We start from the raw sequence: 26,431 nt of genomic DNA on the forward strand, positions 1-26,431 counted from the left end.
TTTATACTTAAATAATTATGTTAGTTGTCAAGATGTGATCACTTAAATAGATGATGCCAAACTAGGAAAAACAAACATGAAAAACAATAAAACACATACTTTTTGGTATACTTTATGTTTTTGAAATGAAGCCCGGAGGTAAAAAGTGTTAAGCTGCGCAGGAAAGCATAACTAATGCTGTAAAAGTGGTATGGTACTGAGCAGACAGGGCCTTTTTCATTGCCGTCCAGAATTTTAACAGTTTTAAACTATCATATGGTACCACTTTAGCACAAGCTCAAAATAATAAGCATTCTACTATATAAAAATACGTTAGTACCACAGGTTTTCCATTTTTTCCCACAATGCTCGAGGCCCTTCATTTTTCAGCTACCTGCTCTGTGTTAAAGTGAACAGCAACTGAAAACCATTTACATCAAATTCCTGTCATTTCCTTAGAAATAATAACATGGAGATGTATTTTTCTAAGTTAACTGAGCTTGAAAAGTTGTTTTACTTGAGCTAGAATTTTTTTTTTTTAATGTTATGTAAAGAAACCTTGACATATACATTACACCAGATCGTTCAGTGTGGTTATCTGTGTTCTGCCCTTATACCGCTCTGTGTAAATAGTTCTAACATTCTGCAAATAACTGGATGTCAAACTTCGGGTTTCCAAGACGTGCCCACTGTTTTGCAGCTGGTTACAGTAATAATCGTTGGTATTCACTAGAAATCAATGTTTTATTTGATGGACAATTCTTTAAAAAAAAAAAAAAGCCCTAATTTGAAAGGACATTGCAGAGAGCATATTAGTTTGCATGCAGCTTCAGGGATTTTTATTTTTTTTGTTTTGTGTCACTTTTTGTGACACGGGAGGAAACTCCCTGAAAAACACTATAACATGTCCATGTGGCAGGGCTTATCTGCCAATGGGAGAGCACTCTGGCACGAGCAGATCTGGTCACCTTGAATAACAGCTTGTCAGGTGAACTTGTACACATGCCAAGCTTACATGCTCTGTTTACATCATGTGGCCTGTGTGTACCACTGTATCAACTGCACACCACCAATTCTCCCCCCCCCCCCCCCCCCCTATATTCATGACTTAATTTCTCCTGATGCTGGGCTGTTTTACAATATGCATTCCTTTTTATGAAATAAAGTAGACACATGATTGAAGTAGGTGACACTATGGACCAGCATAGGTAACATAATAGCTACTTTTGGAAGAAGATACAAATCCAACGATTCATTATTTTTTGGAATAGGATCCTTAGTGGTTCCCAAACCTGTCCTCATGGCCTACAAATGTTTTGTTAGAATATTTATTGGATTATAAAAGGGAAATACATAAATCCAGGACCATTGGTAAACTATGAGGACAGTTATGGGAACCACTGCTTAAAATGATTGAATGAGCAGCCTAGGCATATTTGACAAATGTGTGGCGTTTAGAAGGTGTGAAGTTAAAAAAACGATACAAAATGACATTCTTTAACAGCATGGGTGCCGAATTCTAAAGACTGTCAAGGCATAATGGAAGTTCTAGTTCTAAAACATCTGCGTATCTACTCTTTAGACACTACTGTGTTAGACGGTGTGTTATCATTGAGAATTTAGTAGCGTGATATGTAATTGAGTTAGAATTATGAAGAAAAAAATATTTGATTTTCATGATTATGATAATAACAAAATCAAGGTATCTTCGCTTTCACTTTAATTTTCAGGGGGCTACATGTTTACAAAGTACTGTAGGATTAAAGAGAAGACTCAACTTCAAGTTCAGCCTTTTACAAATATTTGTATGTATCTGTTTTTCTTTGAAAAGAAAAAAAAAGTGTTTTTCAATTGCGTCACAAAAAAACAACAACTTTTTGACTATAAAACAAGAGTCATATTTAATCTTGGATCAACACGCTGTTATCTCACACATTTGCTATTAAATCCTTAAATATTCTATTTATGTATCTTATTATTACCCAACTTTATGATACTGATTTTAGGAAATTTGGAATAATGAATGTTTGAATCTGTTTGGAATCATGCCTGTGACCCGAGATGCACAATTCCAATTAGCTAAGATTCAATTTTAAGTTAATTATATAGAAGGTCACCATGAGCTAGGTTTTATTGAAACATATGTGATAAACATATAAACAAAACTCATTAGGTCCTTAAAAAATTGTTGAGATAAATGCTTATGGGTCCACAAGTGTGACTAATTTTCTGAACGTTATCTATATGTTATACAAAAGTTTTTATGGAACTGATCATATATTTCACTTTAGTGTAGAAAACAAAATTGTTTGTAGCCTATGTCATCCAAATAATAAATTTGCAATTTTGATATGTTTTGCATGTTAAAGGAGACTAAATCTTTGTTATATGTTGTATGGTTACTATGGTTACTAAACCCACAATGGTGCAATAGATTATTGAAGCAGACTTTCCCTTCCTGTAAAGGTTAACCAAAGCTTTAAAAGAATCTTAAAAGTGCAACTGCCAAACGTACATTTGCTTAGACTGACCGTGCAACCTTCTGAACTGTGTATCTGTTTGCATATGAAACACTCATAGTAAATCCCAGCCCACAGGATCCCCCTTTTTTAAAAAAAGAAAATCAGCCATGTGACTAACAGGTAATGTCAATATTGAGTATAAAAGTGAACAACTTAAGTTCAAGGCTTCTGTGACCCTAAAAGAGGAAATATTAACTAAAGGTGTGCCTTCGTCTCTAGAGGAGGCCAAATGTTTACTGAAAGAACTACACAAACTCATTGAAACTGAAAATGTAACTAGGAACAACTGGGCCCCTGGTGCAAGACTAAAAGAAGGGCCATCTTTGTTGCTTCTTCCTAAGCAATACATCTGAGTGAGATGTGTGTGGTGACTGAGTTTAATTGTGGTCAATGGCAGAAATAATGAACAAAGGGCCCTAGTGCAAACATTCCTTTTTATTTCTTCATTATTAAGGTCATGCAAAAAGAATGATAGGCATACATTGATAAAAAACAAAAACATACAGACATAGACATCCAGGCACGCTGCCTCAGACAAAGACATAGAAGCACACAGTCATACAGACACAAAGTCATGCAGGCAAAAACATATACAGGCACAAGCACACAGTCACACTGGTACCTAGTCAAAGACATACAGGCATATGCACACATGCGTTGGAATGCACGTGCCATCATAAAGAGCCAGCCAAGATCGGCGTACCGGAAGTGACATCACAAAATACGATCTAATCAGAAGAAACTGGGAGAATCAATTTAAAAAGGTTGCACAAAGCTGGGGATGCAGGACAACATCCACTGGACCACCAATAAGAGGGAATATGGGTCATATAAGAAGAAAGACTTATGGTGGAGGGATTATACTGCTTTTTTACATTGTGATATTTTACATTGCTGCTTGCATTTCATTTGTTTGCTTAGACTATCTAACGATCCCTGAGGAAGTTCATATGGACGAAACGCGTAGGATCTGGTACAGCACCAATTTATTTAAATTTTGTTTATTTTTATAACTTTTTTACAAATAAAGCAAAATACATTTATTCTTCAACCTTGAGTCCGGCCCTTCATGCTGCAGTGCTAATGCTGGAAAGAGGAAACTTGGATTAGCTCCCTATCTCACTCAGGGGAGGCACCCTAAGGTGATTATATTTTCCCCCATCCTGTGAATGTACGTAATAAGCATGTTTCAATGACTTTCATTCAATGTTACACTATTATATGTTTCCTTTTTTCTAGATTTACAGCTGTATCCTCCATATTCTTGGCTGCATCTATACCCTCTGCATTAGACTTACAGTTTGTTTCAAAACTTGTGGGAAGCATGCTGGCTGACTTGGAAGTCCACTGCACCTTGCTACCGGCAGAGTCCTGCATACCAACCCTGAAGCTAGGAGAATAATGTTTTCAGTTTGCCTCCAAGTGCTGATTTACACCTGTGCTGTGTATAAGATAGGGTTATATTCCCGCACCTTACACACAGTCTCCAGCATGAACCTGACTGAGGCTCAGCTAAGGAGAGCTGCTGCAGCTTGGCAATGCTACCTAGTGAGGGTGGGAGGGAGGGAGAATGAGGACTGCAGAATGGCAGCTTTCCCAGCTGGACTGTAAATGCAATGAGCAGACCCCCAAGAGTCTCAGGCCCTTGGTCCATGATCGAGTACTCATGTGCACAGTCCATTCCTAGACTGTGTAAGGCCCCTCTGCCTATATCTTCTGGGCTGGCCCCAGGCAGGAGTGGCTCACCAAGAAATCTCCTGGTTTTCCAGTACTTGGGCCCACTATTCCAAGTGGAAAAGCCAGAGATCGCTTGAAGTCACTGGAAGACATGGAAATGTGAAGATCATGTCCATATTTCCTGCACAATTTTTGAACAGGCAAAATCCATGCAAGCTTTAAAAAGTTATATATATATACAAACACACACACACACACACACACACACATATCTATAGACACACACACACACACATTCAGAATGTATTCAGACACCTTACATTTTTGTTAAGTTTTATTTTTATGTTGCAGCCTTATGCTACAGTTATCTAAATATATTTTTCATGTCAATCTACACTAAATACCCCATAAATACAAAGTAAACACCTGATTTTTGAAAACCTATTAAAAAGAAAAAACTGAAATATCACTATTACAGAAGTATTTAGTACGGACCCTTTGGTTTAACACTAGCAATTTAGCCCAGATACATCACATTTCTCCAGATCATCTTTGAGATATTTCTACATTGTGATTGGAGTTGTGATTGGCAAATTCAATTGATGAGACATGATTTGGAAAGGCACTCAAACATGTCTATATAATGTCTCACAGCTGTAAATGCGTATCAGAGCAAAAACCAAGCCATAAGGTCATAAGAACTGCCTGAAGAGCTCAGAGACAGGATTGTGTTGAGGCACAAATTTGGGGAAGGGTGAAACAACTCCATAAAGATGGCCATCTGCTCAAACTGAGCAATCAGGGGAAAAGGGCTTTGGTAAGAGAGATGATGAGCTCCAGAGGTCATGTGTGGAGATAGGAGAAACGTTTGGAAGGATAATCATCACTGCAAAGCTCCACTGGTCTGGCCTTTATAGCAGACTGTCCATTCCTCCAGAAAAGTCACATGAAAGTCTGCTTGGATATTTACAAAGAGCACCTAAAGGACTCTCAGACTGTGAGAAACAAGACTCTCTGGTCTGATAAAACAAAGATGTAACTTTTTGGCCTCAATTCAAAGTATCAGGTCTGGAGGAAACCCAGCACCACTTGTCACCTGCACACACAACACCTTATCAACATTGAAGCATGGTGGAGGTAGCACTATGCTTTGAAAGTTTTTTTCATCATTGAGAACTTGGAGGCTAGTCAGTGTTTAGGTAAAGTTGACCACAGCAAAATACTGAGATATTCTTAATAAAAACCTGGCCAAGAATAACCAGGACCTCATACTGGGTCAAATGTTCGCCTTCCAATAGGACAAAACACTAAGCACACAAAAAGTGATTTAGAACAGCTCAATGAATATCCTTGAGTGGCCGGACTTGAACTCAATCAAACATAAATAAACAAAATCTGGAGAGTCCTGAAAATGTTTGTCCACTGGTGGTCCCCATCCAACGTGACAGAGCTTGAGTGGATCTGTAGAGATGGCATAAAGTACTCAAAACCAGGTGTACAAAGTTTGTCGCATCACACTCAAAAAGACTTGAGGCTGTAATCGCTGCCAAATGAGCTTCAACTAATCTTGAGTTAAGTTTTTGAATACTTGTGTCAATGTGATATTTCAGGATTTTTTTCTGTTTAATATATTTACAATGGTTTCAAAAGTCAGTTTTTTTGCTTGTCATTATAGGATGTCGTGCATAGGTTCATGTGAAAAGAAATACATTTAGAAAATTGTAGCATAAGGCTGCAAATTTAAAATATTGTAAAAAAAAATCAAGGTCTCAATACATTATATATATATATATATATATATACATAGAATATATAAAAATATCTGTTTAGACACACGCAATATTTTCCTTTTTTATTGTGTTATTGATATTGTGTTAACAAAACAGCATTGTTTTTGCATTATTTGTGTTTATGTATTATGAAATGTTACCACACCTATCGCTACCACTGCTAATGTTCAGCGACGTGCCTTGAAATCGACTCTATTCTGAAACGTACTTTTTACACCGTTCCATATGAATGCACGCATTGTAAGCCTATCCATTTTGCCTGAAACAAGGGTCTATCAGAACATATACGTTGTTATTGTAATTTACTGCTGTTATGCTTGTTATTTTTTTTCCAACTGCTACCTTTTTATGGGTACGATGTAAAAATACAGCATGGAGCTGTCTGACGTGCAGAGGTCTGCCTGTACAAAGCCAGCACTGAGGCAGGTTTGTGGCTCTAATCTATTACACTATGGTGTCTTTCTCAAAGGGTTGCACAGAGCTCAGCGTGGAATGTTAATATTGGATACAGTACAGGTTTCCAAATAAAAAACTTTGTTTTCATTCCAGTTTTGTTTACCTTAAGGTCCCGAAGATTACACTGGCAGGTTATTTTATTTCTGTAGCCCACCTAAGTCTCCTCCTTAACTGGCATGTGCTACAGGTCTCACAGTAACAACCTGCCCATTTCTACAAAATTTCAGTTCAAGTAACGTATGGAGTTTTCCACCTATCTGGCAATAAATAACGTAAGTAGCATGAAATCGGTAGGAAATACAATATATGTAGAGTCACACAGAGAAAACATGTTTCAGTGTAAGTAAAACCACACAAGAGAAACAACAGAAAGTCTGACAAATTTCATTCTAGGTCTAGGGATTTCTTTGTCAACAGCACGTCAAGCCAGGTCTGAAAATGTTTTAATTTTAGGCCAACTATTAGCAAAAATAAAAATGTAATTTGAATATTTTATAGCTGAGCTCAATTTACTGTAACATATGCAATTTTTCATTTTTCTACAAAATTTGGTACAAAATATTATGTTATTATCGGTGTATGGATTATTTAGACACAATTATTTTGCACAAAGCAAATACATTTTAAGAAATACGTTTAGCGGGTAAAGTATTAAAAGCTTTACTATAATAACAGCAAACTGATACATCAGGTCTTAAGAGCTCTGCGTAAATAATACCCATAAAGCATTGCAAACCATTTTGCTTAATGCAACAAGACAGTTTATAACTTTTTAAACATACTAAGATTACATGTTTAATTCCACAAATCATTAGTATTAAGAATGAGATATTAGAGATTGGAACTGATTTTTATAAACATTTCATAGAAGGGGCTTGGAAATATTACATCAACTACAACTATGTAGCCAACTTGCGCAACTCGAAGAGACAAAGGTGGGTGCCTTAATCTCCTAATAGTTCAGATCTGTGATTTCAGGATGCCTTTTAATGATGTCCTGATGTTCTACAATCATACAGTTTAGAAGACTAGGGGCAAACAACAGTTTAGAGAAATAACATTTTTAAATATATATATATATATTTATATATATATGTATATTTTTTGCTTCCCCATCATTCACTCGACTAAGTTCTTTGTTAAGGGCCCCAGAAATAAAATATGTTAGAGGGAATTTAACAAGGCAAAACAATTGGATGCAACCTGCTAAGCGTTGACAAACATTCTTTTGGTTACTATGGTGAAAAGTTTAGTTTTTTTTGCTCTTTGCTACAGAATAGCACCTGTTTATGGCTTGATACATCTACTTCGTGGAGTTCTAACAAGGTAGATCTGACAAATGGCCACTCCTGTTCCTTATTCCAAGTGTGGTAGAGTATAACAAGCAGGCAGGCAGGCACATTTCACTTCTTTATTTTTCCCATGAAGTGTGGGTTTAGATGTACAAAGAAGCGCATGTATAGGAAATAGAGAAGTACTCATGCAGTACCTATTGGTTTATTAAATGTATTATTTTTTCTGACCAGCATTTTTGATGCTGACCGGCTGCTTTTTCTCATATGATTTTAGTTTTTTGCCACTGAGCATTAATTAATAGCCAATAAACACCCTGAGTACTTTCAAGTTGGTTTAAGCTTTGAATGTTTTCTTTCTATATTTGGCAATGGGTCCACCTGAAGCAGCCATCTTGGCCTGTTTGTAAACAAATGTTTCTTCAACTAACTCTCCTTTGAAATTCTGGTGAAAAGTAAACAAACCTCACATTTTCTATTGACACAACAGTCTATCTAAAATACTGCATTTCATTCCCTCCACCCAATCTCAGAAACAAGATGTGAAAAGTTTTACTCACAAAATCCTGAAATTAAAATAATTGAATCAAAATAGTAACGTTAGGGCTCAAATAACCAAGCTGTGACTTTAGCAGATTTTAAGATTATTTCCAAATCAGCTAAATGGCCTCACTTTCACCACTTGAATTTTATTTTGCTATAAATTAGAATCATTAAATTCCAAATGCTCCCACTTTTTATTAGCAAATATAATCCAGGTTCATCCGGACTGCAAAATCCAGAACTTATTCATAAGATTTATCTATGTCAGAATTTTGCAAAGGAACCTCTGATTTAAGATGATTGAAGGCCGGGCATTACTAATTTCATATCACACAGCAGATGTGCTAATTTGTTTGAAATAACAACGTTTCTGTTGGATTTACCTTCAATAAATATGAGAATTGCAAATTCTGTTATATTAATGGAATTTTGTGCATCCGGACAAGTTTCAGAATTTAGTGTATAACCACATCTATATAAAGATTTAAGGAAGACTTAGCTATCTAGACAGTGATTTTATGCTTTACCATCAAAATACATCAATAGTAATCACTAAGAACAGGAGCAGCAAATACTATATCTTCATGAACCAGCCAGCTTCTACAACACGTGGACGGTATTGTAAGACATTCAAATCTGTATGAAAAACAGGCATGAAACCTATTTTAATAACTACAAGACATTCTGCAGTTTAAAGTAGAAAACACGTGTGGACGAAAGATACAGAAGAAATTCCAAGCTACACATTATCTTGGGGACAATTTGAATACATCAGGCATTTAAACCGTGGTCGGTGACCAGGAAACATGGGTGGAAAAAAAATCACTAATTGCTACTTCCTGTCTGAAATGTGATGATTTCCTGCTTCAAGAAAAAGTAAGATAGGCGTGTAAAATCTTCCCATACAGATTTAAAAGGGAATCATGATATGTCACACACGTCATGTGTCCTTAAGGGGTTAAATGTCACATTTTAAAAGTTGCTGTTGTTCTGACTTAATACGTACAGAGCATTTGAATAACCTGTTGTACAGAATATATAATATGTTGCTAGTAATTAATAGCACATTTTACTTAATGTGATCACGTGCCTGAAAACTAACTACCTCTAGAAGTATTGTATATTTAAAAGTGTTTAAAAAATATGAACATACACACATACATCCTAAGAAAATCTAAAGACTAAGTTCAAATGTGTATTAATTCAGATCAGATCTCATTTTATGTGGCAATATATATGAGCTTGTGTATGTGTCTGTGTGTTGATTTGTCTGCATCCTAACATGACTCCCCAATACATAGCATACAAATTAAAAGCGGATGAATGTACTTTGATTTTTGAGGTATATCGCTCTTATTATTCTACTGAAATTCTTAATAAACATAGTATATTACAATGTTCAAAAGTTTGTTTTAAGAAATGCATTAAAATATTTAAATGTAGAATAAACCAATACTTCTTTTTAACATTAAATGTCCCACCCATGTATCATGAAGCATAGATAATGCAGTTGAGTAATTTGTACTCTCATTTTGGGTATGGAGAAAAGTCTATTAATTTTCTTAAAACCTTAGCAGTAACCTCAAAATAAACACTTTGTAAAGTTGATATGGGCAACTTTTCGTAACTTGTGTGTTCTTCTTTAATTGGATAAAAAGTTAAATGGTTTGTGCAATACAGCAGGAGAGAGTATAAGCAACTCATTTTCATTGAAAATAAAGAATATCTTTGCAGCTGTACATACACATCATCAACACACTTTTCCCCATTTATCAATCAGCCCAAGATTATAAACACAGCCACAATCCAGTTTCAAATAGACCACGTTCTTAAAATATCTACATTCTAGAGTTGTTTTGGAACACTCATATATTCTGTTTTTATAAATGTACACAAACCCCTTTAAATGAGAGCCAAAATATAAGCAGTTTGTCAACAAAAGTGCTTTTTATTTTTGATTTACATCGTCTTAATGTATATTTAATGTCTCTAGTACATAGTATTTTCATTAAGTGTTATAAATGTCACTTTAAGATATGTCATTTTCATAAATACACAATTTAATTTAGATAATAATTCACTGCTCCCATTTAAGCTGTCCTGCTGTAACAGGAAATATAAACATAAAATGTTCAAATCCTGACATAAATTAATTATATCTATTCAAACAGAACATTGCAATTTAAAATATTTGTAACAGACTAAGACAAGTATTATATATTTGTGAGCACAATGTTCTATTAAAAGGAATTTAAATTATAAACTAAGTAGGTAAATTCTTTTAATGTAAAACATTTGTTTCACCCCTGGCATTTTAGTAATTTCATGCCACACGATCCATCACTCATCCTCTCTATTCTCATTTTCAGATCTGAAAAATCTAAAGGTCAAAGCCATACATTAGTATTCTAAAGTCACTTGTGTATTTTGCTTTTAAAATACAATAGATTGGCTGTATATCGCACGTTATTATCACAATGACAGAACTTCTAACAGCTTAGACAGAACAAAGCCATAAACTATTATTATTATTATTATCGCCATTTATACAGCGCCAACAGATTCCGTAGCGCTTTACAATATTATTAGAGGGGGGATTTAATTATAAATAGGTCAGTTACAAGAAAACGTACAGGAATGATAGGTTGAAGAGGGCCCTGCTGAAAACAGCTTACATTCTATCTAGCAAAGTTAATTGTATAATTCATGTATGCATATAGTAGCATTATTATAAGTTTATTGGAGGTAAATGGAAGGCGAAGCATGTTTAAAACAATATATTTGATCATTTTGCATGGATAAGTGAAACAATTAAAAACTTGTGCAAGATCAAATAATTCCTTCATTCTTTCACAGAAACAATATATTTTTAACACATAATAAATGTAGCGAATGAAATCTGTCCCTATCATGTTTAAAATGTTTTATAATTTAGAAGAGAGCGTGAGGGAAACTCAAATGCCAAATTATTGGGGGGAAAAAAGCTGATCTGGAAATATTCTCCAACTACGATAAAGTCACAACTAGACTATTTTAGACTCAATCTTGCCATTTGGACTGCAACGTTTGGCGAATAAACCCCTATCTGTGCTAAGATCTACTAACTGGGAATACAATCACTTAAACTTTCATTAAGGGATTGCGGGTCTCTATGAAACATTTATTATGTGACTCTGTATACCTGTAAAAATAAATAAGGTAGGCTACATGTAATATAGTATTAGCATTACAAGCTGCGAGCACTTTCTGTTTTACAAAATAATAAAATGAAACACTTTGCCTGTTTGTCACCTTTGGGGTGTGGGTTTTCCAACACATTTCATGTTATGTGTAATAAGCTGCCTGCCAACCTTTAGTACATATCATAATAAATCCCTTGACCACACTCTGCAGAGCTGGCAGATCTGGAAAGACTCTATTCATTAGGACACAGAACAAGCCATAGAAACTTACCCACAGCACAGCTTCCATGCAGGATTCCAGCACGCTACAAATTTCAACAGCCATCTCTCTCTATGCTTGAAAAAGCCTCCCATATGACTATGATTAAGTAGGATATGAAAAAGCTCCAATCAACTTTTCCCTTTTTCTGAAACCTCCTCCTCCTCCCCCCCCCCCCCCCCCAACATTACATGCGGTGTAGGATCAGGGTTATGCTTGCACTTAAACAGTAACCATCTGTTACTTGTAGGAAAGCTGTGTCTTGCTCTCAGGTTTCCGTGGTTCTTAGCACAATAACTTGGCTTTGGTTTGTTAGGTTCCCTTTAAAATACATGGCGAGATCACACAAGGAGCTACCCCATCATTCAGACAACACGTATTGTTAAGTCTTGAGCAAATGCTCAGCTTTTCCCAGCTGCCGCTGTGCTCTAGAATTCCAACAGTAACAGACCACAGAGGCTAGCACATCATGCGAGATGTGTGGCGTTGGATGATATTGGCTTTTAAAAAAGAAAAAAAAGTATTATTTAGGGCACTCTTTGAATGCTAGTGGGGAAAGCAACTCAGTAAAAAAAAGAAGTAGGGTCACAAAATAGGCAAAGACATAGACAACATATTTCATTATGGTATGCAACAGTGATCTGCTTTTTAATAAACGTGCATAGATTTTGAAGATGTATATTCAAATATTTATATTTATATATGTATAATTGTTTAACCTCCGAACCTCTTTACTACCCGGTTAATTTGTAATAGCATAAAATGTCATTTAAACATGGAATTCAAAGGTAACTTGCTATAGGCACAGGAGAAAATAAGAAATATTGTTTGCTGTTTCTGGAAATTTAAGAATTTTAAACTATGCAAAAATACATGATTCACATTTTTCCTTCATTCTTTACAGATAAAGGCAACACGGTTATACATGGTATTCTTTATCTTAAACACCTTAAATGTAGTCTAGAAAGATAGCATAAATATGGTAAAATACCGTGATTGGGAATCCTGGTAATGTGGCTTACTACAAATGCTACCGGAATTTAAAAAATATGTCTGTATGAAGATTTTATTCCGCTAAGCAATAAATATAGCAACAACAAACCTCTACTATACAGTGGTTTGCAAGGTGTAACTAAAACCCTGTATGGTTCTCATTTTATTCGAGCATGCCTCCCTTCACCACCTTCCTTGCTGCTACAATGCAGCCATGCAGTTTAATATACAAAGGTTGCTGAAGGTTGGAAAAGAGAGGAGAGGTACCATTGCATAAGCCCTAACTCTGGGATGTATGCTGCTGAAAGGAAGAGGATGGGTTTACAGTGAAACTTATAACACTGGTAAAGTAACTTGCATCACCAGTGACACCCAAACATTGTCCAGAAAGGGAGCAGGCCTGACTACAAAAGGGATGTGACAGCCAGGCATGAGTTTGACTAACAATGCTCATGTACTGAGCTGGCTGGGGACAGTCCTCTGGTGTCTGCATATGAGGAACACTAGGTAACAAAATTGGGATGGCCATGAATTTAACCCAAAGTCTGGGCTGTCTCTCCTAAATTAACAGATTGGAGCCTGCATTTACATTCCTTTTGCAGAAATGCAAAGAGGCAGAATGGAGCCATGGCAGAAACAGGTGTTGGGGAAAATAGGATGGTATGTGGAGCTTGAAGAACTGAACAACAGTTAGGGCATATACAGATGTTGCTGGGAGGGAACTAAGCATCTTACTGTTAGTGTGTTGTGTTTAACAATGAACGTAATGATGTTAATTGTGTTTTAATGGATCTAAATATTGTTTTGCTACATCATTTAGCAATGTTTATGGTATTAATCCAATAATTAAAAACAAATTGAATTGTGTCTAACTTTAAAAAGAAGGTAAATGATGGATCAGAACAGTGTATGGGTCATTGGTGACTTCTCCATGGGTGAAAGATCATTGAATATGAAGAAAGAGTATTAATCCCTTCACTACTGAACACTTTTTGAATGAAAATGATTAGCTATGTGACGAACTGGACCCCGTCACGGGTTCTTGGAGGGGCATACTTGCCAGCCTCTTGCCCTGTGACTATGGCCCCTGTGTTAAATACTGGTTAAAACCACTGTGTATGCCTTTTTGTACTTGTATTGCCACAATTCACCCAAACACCCAAAGCCATTTGAAGTGCCATTCGACCACGAGGTGGCAACCATCTTGTTCGCATGGACCAAAACCGCCAATAGATTTCAGGGGGACTTAGCCTCGAATGCCCTGGAACTCTTTTCGCCATGAAAACCTCAAGGTTCCCGGTCGGTCCTCCAGCAGCACTTAGCCGCGATTCTATGGAACTATTTTCGGCTATGGGACCATACCTGCGGTCGGTAAAAAATACGACTTCCATAACATTTCTGAACCCCAGAACTGATCTGGGTGATTTTTGGATATGTTGGTCACCCAGATCAGGGCTATCAGGGGATGTAACATTATGGGGGATATCATGTGTTTTGGGTTACTACTTGGGAAAATGTGTGTTTTTTTGTGTTTGGAGATAATTGAGTTTAGTATAATACTTGACTCAATTATCTCTGAAGTAAAGGGGAAGGCTTATTGTATTGTATGTGGGAGTGTCATACATTGTAAACATGTTATCATTGGTTTGTAAGTTTGTGTCCCTGTCCCCAACAAGGTCCATGTGGGCGCACACCTTGCTTGGGAATTATCATAAAAGGCCAGTGTGGCACCATTAAAATTCAGTTCCTGCTTAACCCTCGTCTTGTGATTGTAAGGAACCTGCTTCACTGCTGTATCACTAGCTTTTGTAAGAGCTTCACAGCTATACTCTTTGGAGGAGAGGCCTTCCCACTGAATCTTTGGATCCTGGAGTTTGGTCCAGGACTGAAAGGGACAGCGAGACTCCAACCAAGCTGCGGTGGTTCGTGGGATCTACAGTGCTTATGTTGTCCGGTGAGGTGCTTATGGTCCTCAGCGTCAGCTAGGAAGCATCGATTGCCGGAGGTACCCAGTCGGAGTGCCAGGTGGTCCGTCACACATAACATTTAGGATGCTTAGCTAGCAAATAAACATATCAATATACAGCATTTGTGTATATATTGCTTTGCAAACAAATGTAAATGTAAACTATTTTTATTTTTCACTAATTAATTCACCTCTTATTCAAATATTTGGCAAATGAAAAGCTTTAAACAGTATACAGTGTTCTATATCTTGCAATATTTCACACAGGGTCTGAAATTGTAGAAAAATGCCAAATGTTACATAGTTACATAGTTACATAGCTGAAAAGAGACTTGCGTCCGTCACGTTCAGCCTTCCTCACATATGTTGTTGCTGTTGATCCAAAAGAAGGCAAAAAACCTAGTCTGCAGCGCTTCCAATTTTACCACAAAGTAGGAAAAAATTCCTTCTTGACCCCAAAATAGCAGTCAGATGTCTCCTTGGATCAAGCAGCTATTACGCAACTAATTAGAAATTATATCCCTGTATGTTATGTTTTTGTAAGTATTTATCCAATTGCAGTTTAAACATCTGTAGTGACTCTGACAAAACCACCTCTTCAGGCAGAGAATTCCATATCCTTATTGCTCTTACTGTAAAAAAACTTTTCTTTGCCTTAGATGAAATCTCCTTTCTTCCAGCCTAAATGTGTGACCTCGTGTCCTATGTATAGCCCTGTTTATGAATAGATTTCCAGATAAAGGTTTGTACTGGCCCCGAATATATTTGTATAAAGTTATCATATCCCCTCTCAGGCGCCGTTTTTCCAACCTAACCAGATTTAATTATTTTAACCTTTCTTCATAACTAAAATGCTCCATTCCTTTTATCAATTTTGCAGCTCGTCTCTGGACGTTTTCTAGTGCCATGATATATTTCTTTAGAACAGGCGCCCAAAATTGCACAGCATATTCAAGGTGTGGTCTTACCAGCGATTTATAAAGAGGCAAAATTGTATTTTCATCCCGAGAATTTATGCCCCTATTTATAAATGACAAAACCTTACTGGCCTTAGCAACTGCAGATTGACATTGCATATTGCTGCCTAATTTGTTGTCTATAACAATTCCCAAATCCTTCTCGTGTGTGGTTATCCCTAATTCACTACCATTTAGTGTGTAAGTTGCTTGTCCATTCTTAACCCCGAAGTGCATAACTTTGCATTTCTCTACGTTAAATTTCATCTGCCATTTTAGTGCCCAGTCCCCCAATCTATCCAAAACCCTCTGCAGCAAAGCAATATCCTGCTCACATTTTATTACTTTACATAGTTTTGTGTCATCTGCAAACACTGATATATGGCTTTCAATGCCTATTTCAAGATCATTTATAAATATGTTAAATAGAAGTGGTCCCAAAACAGAACCCTGAGGGACACCACTTACCACTTTTGTCCAGCCTGAAAATTTACCATTAATTACAACTTGTTGTACTCTATCCTTAAGCCAGTGTTCTACCCAAGAACAAGAATATTCATCTAGACCAATTTATTTTAGTTTGAAGACTAACCTATTGTGAGGAACCATATTAAATTCCTTCGCAAAATCCAAGTAGATCACAATGTAATTTTTATTATACAGTAGGTGTGACAGAAATATATATATAAAAAAATACCTTGCTTATAGGTATTTTCAAGGGCCCAAAGGGCATTACTAGTAATGTAGTTTACTAAAAATTGCAACAGAATGTAAAAAGAATGTCTGCATTTGAGCATAATGCCCACATACAGTACATACAGTTAAATCACATATTTCTAAAATAAAGGTATTTAAAAATGTTAAAAGCAATGTTTATCAATCTCTGGACTGCTAATGTGATGCTGACAGTGAAACACTAGAATCCATGCATTCCTTCCTCTACATGACTTTAAGAATATTATCACCTAGTGAAACTTCCTGTACTGTTTGAAAGCAGGAAGCATGGAGTGAGCTGACATTTTCCGTACCTTTACATTCATTATATAAGTGACTAGTGACTTTGGGCAAAAAAATGCATTCCTCTACAGGCTGATAATCATAACAAAAGTATAAATGAGGATGAGTGAGGCTTTATGGACTAGATTTCATACTGCAATATAAATGAAAATAAAAGCATCTATATTCCATTCAGGAATTGAAAGGGTTAAAGGAAAAATAAAATAAATGAATACAAAATTTGGATTTATTTTGGGACCATGAACTTAAATTGTTTACATAAGCATAAGACTTTGAAATTCTAGCGTGGATACGGCTAGATAATATTTCCTTTCATGCCTGTGATAGGTAAGTGTTAATATATTATTGGATATTGCTTGCAACCTTACCACACATATGAGAAGCTAACAAAATTTAGAGAGCATGAAAGAAAAATTTAAAACAATACCAACTTGATTGCCTAATTAAGCTATAAATATTAATCAGTAAATTCAAAATGATGTAAAAATAACTAAAACACTTGCAATTAACATGCAAATTTGACAGTAGCACCAATCTCAGCTAGAGTTAACACAAAGCAAATCTGATTTTCTGCTCAGAAAACCCAGGCTGGACACAGGTGGGCTGTGAGCCAATGAATCTATACTGTTTAGACTGGCACACCACAACATGAGAACAAAAACCAAAACATGTGGTTAAGCAGAAATACCCTAAAAGAAGGCCTGCTTTAGGACAATTAAAAAATAGACATGTTGGTATTAAAGTGGCATCGCCAGTCAAGGCTAATTTCAAAATTAGGAAGTCAAAATGTTATAAAGTTAGTGGCCATCATTTACTACATGTGTGATAAAAAACAAACAAAAAAAAAACAGAACGATAGAAACTAACATAAACTACAAACAGAAAAGTTACAAAAGTGCGCAATTACAAAATAATTACATTGAATGATTGTAGATATAATCCAACCACAGTAATTAATAGAAGACACACATTATCATATTCATAGACTACCAGGTCCTTTTGTATGTTTATATTACTTATTGCATGACATGTATTTAGTTTCTTTTTTTGGCTCTGCACCAGTTGAACACATTACACTAAGAGATAAAACTTCCTACAAGTATGTAAAAGGTATAACCTAGTTACTATTAGGATAAAGGAAATCCATCTGTTCATTTCTTGTTTCATTTGTTTTTCTGTGCTTTTTTTTCCTTCTATCATGCTATCTATTGGAACAATATTAACCTTTAAAAAGTTATTCCAAAACACTTTAGTGACTTAACGTGGTCATGGTGCTTGAAGTTTGTATGTTCAACTTTTCACAGGGGAATGTTGCACATACAGAGCCAAAGATCTTTGCTACCAGAGATAGAACTCCACAAGAGTTCCGAGCTAGCTAATATTACATTAATGCATATTTGATGCTGCTGTCAGCACGCATAGCATGCTGGTGAGAGGCAACCAGAGGCATTTGGCTCCATACCCTGCCCACCTCCTTGGCTGTGATCATCAGAATTGACAACCTCAGCTAATCCAATGCATGTGAATTGGGAATGCATTGTGAATAACTGAGATCATCCATTCTGATGATATTAGCCAATGAGGTGGATCAGGCCTTTCGACCTGCGCAGCACTGGAAATAAATTAGGTTTTACTATAATTAGAGGGGCTAAATAGTTAGTTTAACACTATATGGTCAGGACTACAAGTTTGTAAACCTGACCCGATTGTGTTTTTTTAAGTTCTCCCCTAGCCCATCCTCACTGACATCCCTCCACATCCAGTGAAAGGAAATAACATCACAGCAGGAGGATCAGGCTTTTACACAGGATTGAAACCAGGGCCTGATTTACCCTCCCATGATGTCCTAAGGCCAGTTTTGTCAATGCTTTGTTTTGTCAATCCCTATCATTCATATATACTGATGTGAAGTTTGGTGTATCTTATTTAATAGTTGAAGGAGACTAGCTTGGGGTATGAATGAATGATAAGCATGACTAGGTGGAATGTTGAATGGCAATATGTGATTGGGTTGGTATGTGGTTGTAACATACATCTTATGTCCCTAATACTTCTCTAGGATAAGTGCTACATTGGACAAAAGTCATCAGAATTGATGACTTCCCTTTTTGAAGAGCAGCTACAAAGAGGTGACTGCCCTGACCTTGACTTACAGGTTGTGTTTAAAAAAAATGTTTTTTAACAAAGACTGTGTTTCTAAAAAAGATCAACACTCATATGTTGACATAAATATATATTTTTAACATTAGAAGGTTACTTTAAGTGGACTCCAGATTCTAGTATATTGAAAAACGAATTGCTGAATTAAAACAAACATGACTAATTTGGAGAGATTCTCCAGCTCAGCTGTAGTCACAGCTTAGATATGTTAGCCTTAAAGGGATACTCCAGGCACCCAGACCACTTCTGCCCATTGGAGTGGTCTGGGTGCCAACTCCCACTAGTTTTCATAAACTGCAATATTTACATTGCAGGGCTAAGTCCTCCTCTAGTGGCTGTCTATCAGACAGCCACTAGAGGGACTTCTGTGTTCATAGAACACGAAAAGTGTTTTCAGCGACGCTGGATGTCATCACGCCATTGCCGTGCATGAGCATTAGGTCTCCCCCGCCGGCTGACGTCAGTGGGGGAGGAGAGTAGGCAGAGCCTGACTCAGCGCAGAGGGACATTGGCGCTGGACTCCGGTAAATCACTGAAGGAGTTTTAACCCCTTCAGCAATTTGGGATGGGGGGTGGGAGGGAGAGGGGCACTGCGGGAACCTGAAGTGCCAGGAAAACGAATATGTTTTCCTGGCACTGGAAAATCCCTTTAATTTTGCAATTCAGATTGCATTGAACTAAAAAATTTAGTTAATTGATTAACCTTGTGTGTATGTTAGCGTTGTGGGGCTCTGTTATGTAAACATTAGTGTGTATATGTGCATAACAGATTTCCACAGCAATAAAACACACATAATGCACTATGAATGCAAGAATCTATTTGTATGGAGCTTGTGTGTGGATGTAGGGTATGTTTGTGTGGAGTGTTAGTGTTTGCATGTGAAGGAAGGGCATATTTTTGCATAGTGCTAGTGCATAAATGCAGCGGTATATGTTGCAGAGTAGCATGCAGGAATATATATGTGTGATGGGTTAGTTTTTGTGTATGCAAGTGTTTCTTTGTGTGTTGTGTTTCTAGTTCCAGTTTGATCTCTTCTATCTGTCTCCATCCCCCTCTGTTTAGTTATCTCTCTCTCACATGTCCTCCTTTTCCCTATTTTTAATTTTTTTAATTTTATTTATTTTGTATTAAAACACTTTTTTTGGTTGGTTTAACCCTATAAAATAGTGTTTGCTTCCTTTGTGAAATTATTTTACATCTTAAGCTGTGCACCTGTTATACTCCAGGATATGGTTGTTGCAATTCTCAACCTTTAGCTACTAATACTCCCTATGAAAAAAAATAATATATAATGCTTAATATCTTGCGGATTAATCAATACCTAAATATATTCATCTTTTGGCTACTGAAATAGGCATTTAAAAAAAAATCGAAAATTCCCAGTTGCAAACATACATCAAAGGAACATTATAGTGTAAAAATACAGTGTTCCTAGGCAGTAATGTAAACAATGCCTTTTCTAAGAAAAGGCAATATTTACATTAAAATGCCTGCAAGGACTGACTATACTCACCAGAACAACTACATTAAGCTATAGTTGTTTTGGTGATTATAGTGTCCCTTTAACATCTGCATATAAAAGGCAATCAAATCAGTGTGAAAAATAAGATCTCTAGTGAAGACCACAGTATTCCCCAGTGTTATCATTGAACACATCAATCAAATAGGGTGGGCTGCTGTAGCCAATCAGATTGCTCCATTAAACTTCTATTAGTTCAGCCAGTCAAAGTGACTCAAGTGGACAGATCTCCAAGTTAATTTCATTTGAAAATGAATGTCTTCCATGGAGGAAAGAATTGAGTGATTGTTACTGACTATTTCACCGACTCTGCTGTAGATTGAAATAGGCAGGTATCAGAGACAGAGACAAAGTTTACGTTTATTAACCCTGTCACTACCAAGCACTTCTATAATATTTATTAGAAACATGTAGTATATAGCTAGCTTGTACATGTTTAATAAAACATCAAAATAATGCACAATTACATTATTTTCATGTATGCATTTATCCTTTATATACATATTGATGGTATTTTTTTTATCTTGTAGTATTTCACATCAGTATAAAGCAAGAAACACCATGTTTCTCACACAGTAGGTATAATAAAATTAGAAAAATAAATAGTTGAATACCCTGCTTATAAGTATTTGTGAAAATTCTGATGACCTTACTAGACGTACTGAAAATGGCAATATAATTTAAAAGAATGTCTGCATTTGAGCATAATGCTCACATCAAGTAAGCACAGTCAAATTCTAAAATAGTATTTGAAATGCTTATAACAAGTATATGTAATGTTATGGCAATCTGCCTCAATCCCTGTAATGCTAATAGAGATATGGGGGATATTAGTTCTCCAACTCCCTGACTGCAGGAATAGTAGAATCTTTGTAGCTTCCGTTACTGTTTGGAAAAAGGAGGGGGTTGACATGTTTTGCCCACCAGGCCAGCCGATATTATATGTTTACAGTGGGTTCTGGTAAATAAATATGTTTTTTTTAAAACCAAGTAATCAATCTTGGAATGATGGATGGAATGCTTAGGAATTTCTGGCTCTCTGATGCAAGTAGTGGACATGGTGAGCGACATCCTAGAGCAGGGGTTCCCAATTAATTTTCCCCGTGGAACATTTTGACATAGTGTATCAACATCGCGGAACTCTCCCCCCCCCCCCCCCCCCACACCACCACAAGGAAAAAAAAATGTGCCGTTTTTTGTATGTGCCGGTGTGTGTGTATCTGTGTTTGTATGTGCCAGTGTGTGTATCTGTGTGTCAGTGTGTATGAATCTGACACACAGATACACACACACACTGGCACATAGTGGCATACAGATACACACACTGACACACAGATGCACACACCTTGACACACAGTGTGTATCTGTGTGTGTGTGTGTGTGTGTTTGTATGTATCTGTGTGCCAAGGTGTGTGTATCTATGTTTTAAAGTGTGTGTATCTGTGTTTGCATGTCCCAGTGTGTGTATCTGTGTGTCAGTTTGTATCTGTGTGTGTGTGTGTGTGTGTATATATCTGACACATACACACACACACACTGGTACATAGTGGCACACAGATACACACACTCGCACACCTTCACACACCTTGACACACAGATACACACACTCAGATGCACACAGTGACACATTCACATATCTTGACTCACAGATACACACACACTCAGATACACACAGTGACATATACACACTTTTGCACCCACATACACACACACTGGCACATACACACACACTGACATACACACACATACACTCAGATATGTTCTCTCTGTAATGGCACAAGATGAGCTAAAACCAGCTTGAGTTCTGAGCGGGGACCTATCGAAGGGCAGGCTATTTCAGTTGCTGTCCGTTCTCAGAATACTCTTGTGACCCGTTTTTTCTCTCCATAAGTTTAAAGGGTAATCCAGACGTGGACCCCTTGCTCACGGTGCCTAGAGAGATATTAGCTATGCCTCACTGATGATGCCTAACAAGGCTGAAACGATCGTCTGGGGTTGCTGTATCTCTCGTGCAGAGAGAACTTGCTGGCATTTCGGATCTGGACTACCCGTATGGGTGGGACCAGTCTGATATGCTTCAGATATGTTCTCTCTGTAATGGCACAAGATGAGCTAAAACCAGCTTGAGTTCTGAGCGGGGACCTACCGAAGGGCAGGCTATTTCAGTTGCTGTCCGTTCTCAGAATACTCTTGCGACCCGTTTTTTCTTTCCATAAGTTTAAAGGGTAATCCAGTCATGGACCCCTTGCTCACGGTGCCTAGAGAGATATTAGCTATGCCTCACTGATGATGCCTAACAAGGCTGAAACAATCGTCTGGGGTTGCTGTATCTCTCGTGCAGAGAGAACTTGCTGGCATTTCGGATCTGGACTACCCGTATGGGTGGGACCAGTCTGATATGCTTCAGATATGTTCTCTCTGTAATGGCACAAGATGAGCTAAAACCAGCTTGAGTTCTGAGCGGGGACCTACCGAAGGGCAGGCTATTTCAGTTGCTGTCCGTTCTCAGAATACTCTTGCGACCCGTTTTTTCTCTCCATAAGTTTAAAGGGTAATCCAGACGTGGACCCCTTGCTCACGGTGCCTAGAGAGATATTAGCTATGCCTCACTGATGATGCCTAACAAGGCTGAAACGATCGTCTGGGGTTGCTGTATCTCTCGTGCAGAGAGAACTTGCTGGCATTTCGGATCTGGACTACCCGTATGGGTGGGACCAGTCTGATATGCTTCAGATATGTTCTCTCTGTAATGGCACAAGATGAGCTAAAACCAGCTTGAGTTCTGAGCGGGGACCTACCGAAGGGCAGGCTATTTCAGTTGCTGTCCGTTCTCAGAATACTCTTGCGACCCGTTTTTTCTCTCCATAAGTTTAAAGGGTAATCCAGACGTGGACCCCTTGCTCACGGTGCCTAGAGAGATATTAGCTATGCCTCACTGATGATGCCTAACAAGGCTGAAACGATCGTCTGGGGTTGCTGTATCTCTCGTGCAGAGAGAACTTGCTGGCATTTCGGATCTGGACTACCCGTATGGGTGGGACCAGTCTGATATGCTTCAGATATGTTCTCTCTGTAATGGCACAAGCTGAGCTAAAACCAGCTTGAGTTCTGAGCGGGGACCTACCGAAGGGCAGGCTATTTCAGTTGCTGTCCGTTCTCAGAATACTCTTGCGACCCGTTTTTTCTCTCCATAAGTTTAAAGGGTAATCCAGACGTGGACCCCTTGCTCACGGTGCCTAGAGAGATATTAGCTATGCCTCACTGATGATGCCTAACAAGGCTGAAACGATCGTCTGGGGTTGCTGTATCTCTCGTGCAGAGAGAACTTGCTGGCATTTCGGATCTGGACTACCCGTATGGGTGGGACCAGTCTGATATGCTTCAGATATGTTCTCTCTGTAATGGCACAAGCTGAGCTAAAACCAGCTTGAGTTCTGAGCGGGGACCTACCGAAGGGCAGGCTATTTCAGTTGCTGTCCATTCTCAGAATACTCTTGCGACCCGTTTTTTCTCTCCATAAGTTTAAAGGGTAATCCAGACGTGGACCCCTTGCTCACGGTGCCTAGAGAGATATTAGCTATGCCTCACTGATGATGCCTAACAAGGCTGAAACGATCGTCTGGGGTTGCTGTATCTCTCGTGCAGAGAGAACTTGCTGGCATTTCGGATCTGGACTACCCGTATGGGTGGGACCAGTCTGATATGCTTCAGATATGTTCTCTCTGTAATGGCACAAGATGAGCTAAAACCAGCTTGAGTTCTGAGCGGGGACCTACCGAAGGGCAGGCTATTTCAGTTGCTGTCCGTTCTCAGAATACTCTTGCGACCCGTTTTTTATCTCCATAAGTTTAAAGGGTAATCCAGACGTGGACCCCTTGCTCACGGTGCCTAGAGAGATATTAGCTATGCCTCACTGATGATGCCTAACAAGGCTGAAACGATCGTCTGGGGTTGCTGTATCTCTCGTGCAGAGAGAACTTGCTGGCATTTCGGATCTGGACTACCCGTATGGGTGGGACCAGTCTGATATGCTTCAGATATGTTCTCTCTGTAATGGCACAAGATGAGCTAAAACCAGCTTGAGTTCTGAGCGGGGACCTACCGAAGGGCAGGCTATTTCAGTTGCTGTCCGTTCTCAGAATACTCTTGCGACCCGTTTTTTCTCTCCATAAGTTTAAAGGGTAATCCAGACGTGGACCCCTTGCTCACGGTGCCTAGAGAGATATTAGCTATGCCTCACTGATGATGCCTAACAAGGCTGAAACGATCGTCTGGGGTTGCTGTATCTCTCGTGCAGAGAGAACTTGCTGGCATTTCGGATCTGGACTACCCGTATGGGTGGGACCAGTCTGATATGCTTCAGATATGTTCTCTCTGTAATGGCACAAGCTGAGCTAAAACCAGCTTGAGTTCTGAGCGGGGACCTACCGAAGGGCAGGCTATTTCAGTTGCTGTCCATTCTCAGAATACTCTTGCGACCCGTTTTTTCTCTCCATAAGTTTAAAGGGTAATCCAGACGTGGACCCCTTGCTCACGGTGCCTAGAGAGATATTAGCTATGCCTCACTGATGATGCCTAACAAGGCTGAAACGATCGTCTGGGGTTGCTGTATCTCTCGTGCAGAGAGAACTTGCTGGCATTTCGGATCTGGACTACCCGTATGGGTGGGACCAGTCTGATATGCTTCAGATATGTTCTCTCTGTAATGGCACAAGATGAGCTAAAACCAGCTTGAGTTCTGAGCGGGGACCTACCGAAGGGCAGGCTATTTCAGTTGCTGTCCGTTCTCAGAATACTCTTGCGACCCGTTTTTTCTCTCCATAAGTTTAAAGGGTAATCCAGACGTGGACCCCTTGCTCACGGTGCCTAGAGAGATATTAGCTATGCCTCACTGATGATGCCTAACAAGGCTGAAACGATCGTCTGGGGTTGCTGTATCTCTCGTGCAGAGAGAACTTGCTGGCATTTCGGATCTGGACTACCCGTATGGGTGGGACCAGTCTGATATGCTTCAGATATGTTCTCTCTGTAATGGCACAAGATGAGCTAAAACCAGCTTGAGTTCTGAGCGGGGACCTACCGAAGGGCAGGCTATTTCAGTTGCTGTCCGTTCTCAGAATACTCTTGCGACCCGTTTTTTCTCTCCATAAGTTTAAAGGGTAATCCAGACGTGGACCCCTTGCTCACGGTGCCTAGAGAGATATTAGCTATGCCTCACTGATGATGCCTAACAAGGCTGAAACGATCGTCTGGGGTTGCTGTATCTCTCGTGCAGAGAGAACTTGCTGGCATTTCGGGTCTGGACTACCCGTATGGGTGGGACCAGTCTGATATGCTTCAGATATGTTCTCTCTGTAATGGCACAAGATGAGCTAAAACCAGCTTGAGTTCTGAGCGGGGACCTACCGAAGGGCAGGCTATTTCAGTTGCTGTCCGTTCTCAGAATACTCTTGCGACCCGTTTTTTCTCTCCATAAGTTTAAAGGGTAATCCAGACGTGGACCCCTTGCTCACGGTGCCTAGAGAGATATTAGCTATGCCTCACTGATGATGCCTAACAAGGCTGAAACGATCGTCTGGGGTTGCTGTATCTCTCGTGCAGAGAGAACTTGCTGGCATTTCGGATCTGGACTACCCGTATGGGTGGGACCAGTCTGATATGCTTCAGATATGTTCTCTCTGTAATGGCACAAGATGAGCTAAAACCAGCTTGAGTTCTGAGCGGGGACCTACCGAAGGGCAGGCTATTTCAGTTGCTGTCCGTTCTCAGAATACTCTTGCGACCCGTTTTTTCTCTCCATACACTCAGATACACACAGGGACACATACACAAACCTTGACACACAGATACACACACTAACACACACTCAGACACACATACTCTTTGACAGACACACATACACTCTCACTGACAAACACACATACTCTTTGACAGACACACATACAAACACATATACATTCTCACTGACAAACACACATACATACACACACACACACTCACTGACAAACACACATACAAACTCCTTAACAGACACACACACAATTCATTTTTTTTTTTATTTCATTCCACCCAGCTTCCATGCCAGCATTTGAGAGTGCTGGCATAGAGTCTCTATTTCT

At 38.5% G+C, this 26,431-nt stretch overlaps 1 protein-coding gene across 3 annotated transcripts in view; it reads right to left on the bottom strand.

The window, feature by feature from the left end:
- Window positions 1–26,431, bottom strand: part of BMPR1B (bone morphogenetic protein receptor type 1B) — a 407,993-nt gene that overhangs the window by 288,341 nt on the left and 93,221 nt on the right. The window contains exon 1 of one of the 3 annotated variants that reach the window (XM_063458616.1): window positions 11,713–11,772. The exons of the other annotated variants lie outside the window; for them this stretch is intronic. The gene's annotated coding sequence lies outside the window, so the exon portion shown is untranslated. Of the gene's footprint in view, window positions 1–11,712; window positions 11,773–26,431 lie in introns of those variants that run through there. 3 annotated transcript variants of the gene reach the window in all.

Source organism: Pelobates fuscus, chromosome 6 (genome assembly GCF_036172605.1).
Source record: "Pelobates fuscus isolate aPelFus1 chromosome 6, aPelFus1.pri, whole genome shotgun sequence".
NCBI lineage: Eukaryota > Metazoa > Chordata > Amphibia > Anura > Pelobatidae > Pelobates > Pelobates fuscus.